This window comes from Mesocricetus auratus, unplaced genomic scaffold (assembly GCF_017639785.1).
Source record: "Mesocricetus auratus isolate SY011 unplaced genomic scaffold, BCM_Maur_2.0 Super-Scaffold_100022, whole genome shotgun sequence".
Lineage (NCBI taxonomy): Eukaryota > Metazoa > Chordata > Mammalia > Rodentia > Cricetidae > Mesocricetus > Mesocricetus auratus.
Window position 1 is genome coordinate 31357761 of NW_024429203.1, and position 3916 is coordinate 31361676.

Sequence of the window (3916 nt, forward strand, 5' to 3'; positions counted from 1 at the left end):
CCATTCAATGAATGAATGAACACCTAAACTCTATCAACATTTCTATGTCCCTTTGACATACAAAACACCGGCCAGGACTCACCACTGTGAAGACAGGCAGTTAACCCAGCCCCTGCCCATAAGGGAATCTGAGCTCTGTTTGAGAGATAAGAAAGTAGAACGGTGAGAAAAAGAAAAAGTTACTCTATGGCAAAGGTACAAAGTTGTATGGTGTACCGAGGCAGCAAGAGTTAAGTACAGTGTGGGTCTAGACAGGTGAATGGGAACAGACTAGGGACCTACAGAAGGTGACATACAAACCACAGGACACACATGAGAGTGGGGGAGGAGCAAGCGTGGCATTGGGACTATAGGTGTCAGTCGTGAATATCCTGGCCACCCTGACCTTCAGTGTCACACCATGACTTATTTCTGTAAGTCAGAAAATACTTTTGAGCCCAGCAGTAAGAGACATCATGGCGATGGGACACGAAGAAGGAAGAGGAGGAAAGAGTTGTAGGAGGAAGCCATTTTAAGAGCTAACAGAAAAAATAGGAGCCCCTGGTGGGGTGGAAGTAGTGAAGACATGAATTAGCCTAGGAAAGTAATAGGTGACATTATAGTAGGTGGTGGGTGATAATAGGTGATAATAGGCTGAGTATTTTTTAGACTATATGTACAAGTACAGGCCAGAACCCAAGCACGTTACAGAATAGAGTCTATGAAGAAATTCCAAGCTAGGCTACTGGGGATCCATCCTGAAAAGCCCTTTGTCTCTACAACATAGACCACAGGGTCGTATTTAACAACAGAAAGGGCTCCATGTTGTATGAATTATAGTATTTCCTGCCCCAAACTATGTTCCCTACCTTTCAGTCACCACTACCTGAAATGCCCCCACATCTGATTCACGCCTCTAGATCTTAGAGACTTCATTTGGCTTCATCCCCTCTCAACTGCAATTCAAATACCCGGGAAGGGGAAGAGCCTCACATCCTTATCAGTCTCCACTCAATTATGCTGCTCTTATCAGGAACTCTCTTATCTTAGCCAGCTTCTCCTTGCACCATCCTCATAGAATTAATCCTTTGTTCGTCTCTGCTCTCCCATCCTGGTTTCTAATCTTCTGATGGCAGAGACCGGCTGTGTATTTTTCATCTTTGGCATCTCAACAACTAATCCCATGCCCTGTATACTGAGTGATAGATATTAGATGCCGGATTTTCCGTGAGGAGCTGAGACCTTAAACATAGTCATTTAACCTCTAGAGCTTCCTTATCTCTAACCTATCTGCAAGAGGGAGGCACTAAAACCCACTCCGTGGGTTGCTAAGGGACTTGCGCTGGAACATAGCTGGCAAATTATAAGTCATTGTTCAAATACAAATCAATATTTGCAAAGAGTCAATGTAATTCCTGGCGAGGAAGTGTGTGTTGATCAGATGAAGGAACAAGTGTGCATCTCTTTCATGAACACCCTTTCTCTCACTCAGGAGGGGTCTTAAAATGCGACAGAGAACCAGAGAGGTGTTGGAGGCCTGCCAAGGATAATGATGTTGGCGTCACAGACAGGCATGTGTATCTGCTTCCAATGCTGAGGTTTAGAGGATATTTCAGCATGCTGTGGTTCTGGAGCCTTTCTCAGTGAGAGACATCAGTCATTCCACACTGCCAGACCCCAACTTCTCAGATGATCTCTCATCTCTGCCTCGTTGAGCTCCCTCCTTCCCTGTCTCAGACAGGGCTTGCTACTCCTATGTCAGCTGTGTGGCCCAGTTGCGATCTATTATTTTCCTTTACTGGGGTTTGGTTGCTTCTCTGGGTTTCTGCATCTGTTTCTCTTGAATCTTTAACTAAATATGTTTCTGCTGAGCTCAAAGTATTTTTACTTCTTTTCCTTCTAGCTCCCCAGCCAATTTTGAAGCCTGCCTCTCTAAAACAGTCAATTTATAAGTGGGTTGATTTGGAACATCCTTAAGCAAAGTTCATTCTCGTTGTTTCTATAAACCCTCTCATTCCTTTCTGTTCTCTTCCCTAAGAAACACCAACTCCATTTAGAAAAAAAAGGCACATACAGTGTAAGGGATGTGGAGATAAAGAAAGCCACGGAAAATGTGCTTAGTAGAATCATGCCCAGGAGCAGATGGTAGGACTGAGGGAAGGAATTCTGGCAACAGGGACTTCTGAGGCATCATCAGTCACCCCTAGAGGGGACAATGCAATAAAGCAGTCACTTAAGAGAAGTAACCTTTGCAGGAACATTAGAAATTAGGAAATAAGAAAGCCACAGAGAACCTCGGGTCAATATAGAGCAGATGCTTCAATCTCCAAGTTGCAGCACAGGATGCCCCTGGGGGACAGACAGCTCTGCACCTCCATATTGGCAACTTTGACTATAAACTGAGAGTTAACAACAAGGGTGGCCACATCCTAGCTCAAGTTAGTTCTCAGTCCATCTGTTACCATTTATATGGGCCAGTGATAGTTAGGAATTGAACAAGTTAGAAGGAAAATTGTTGAGCTTGGTTTGGGCCTTTTGTCTCCTCTTTTACTGCAGAATTGTCTGTCATGCACCTACCTGTACCACAGGAGCCTTTGGCAACAGCCTGGAAACATGTGTTTAAATTTTAGGTTCTACAGGAATGTAAAACTGTGTGTAAGTCTGATTGTCCAGAAATTGACAATCATTGCTATGCTGGTGAAGCCAAACCAGGGTGAAATATAATATTTTGTTCCAAAAGAAAACAGTTGGATCTAAAAAAGAAACTTAGAAGAACCAAATGAAGAGAAGAAAAGGAAAACTTATTTCTAGAGGAGAATCCCACACAATGAGTAAAGTGAGCCCTGGCTATCTTCAGGCCAATCACTAGCAAGGGCTTCATATCTGCAAATAATCTCTGAGATGCTTAAAGGGTGCCTGCCTGCTGGAGTCTGGGCAAACTGCATCAACCATGCACATGCATGGTTTGACTTCTTTCAGGAGTCAAAGAATAGAATTAAACCCCTCTTCAGAAGTAGACAAAAAACCAACAAATAAATGGCTGGTCAGGGGCATGGATAACTTCTCAGAATGCCAAATTCTTCATTTTACAGAAGGAGAGTAAGACTTTTGCTGTACAACACCGTGAGAATTAAGTATGGGGGTGTATTTGTCAATCATCCCACCCACAGAAGTAGGACAGCGTAGGATAATGAAGCACTAATGCCTGTTGATAGCAGCAGCAGCACTGATGGATAGGAAAGAGTGAGAGAGAATGTGGAGGAGGAAGAGGAAGGAAAGATAAATCAACCAGGTCTAATTTCTTGAAAAGTGAAGGAATAATAATTTTTATAAAAGCAAAAGGCAGAGTCCTACTTTGACAGCACATATACCAAAAACTGAATGATATAGACAAGATTAGCATGGCCCCTGCACAAGAATGACTTACAGATTCATGTAGTGGTCCCTTTTTTGTATTTTTTTATTATTTTTCCTTAGATGCCTGTTTGTTTTCTAATGAGAGACAAAGAAGAGGAAGATCCTTTTTATTTACAGCAGAAGGACACATGTTAATCAAATTAAGCCAGACACAGAACAATAAGTATCACATGATCTTCCTCTCCTGTGTGAAGTTTTAAAAAAATGAACTGAAATGAAAGAAAGAGGAATTATGAGGGACTGAGAAAAATCACTGAGGTTAAAGGAGGGTGGGAGGACACTATAAAAGTACCCATATAAAAATGTAGTTGTGAATCCCATTAATTCATGCAGCAAATGGGCATTAGTCATTATATATTTTTAGACTGAGTTTTGATATATATGAGTCTGTTCTTGCATGTAAATACATATACCATGTGCATGCTGTGTGCACACGGAGGCCAGAGAGGACATCAGGTCCCCTGTAAAAGGAGTTACAAATAACTGTAAGCTGTCAAGTGGGTTCTAGGAACTGAACCTG

The 3916-nt window shown here is 42.3% G+C and overlaps 1 non-coding gene across 1 annotated transcript; it reads left to right on the plus strand.

Moving 5' to 3' along the window:
* Positions 1-3326: 3326 nt before the first annotated feature.
* Positions 3327-3432, plus strand: LOC121133582. The gene has a single exon (XR_005870465.1). It is a non-coding gene; the product is annotated as a U6 spliceosomal RNA (small nuclear RNA).
* Positions 3433-3916: the final 484 nt, after the last annotated feature.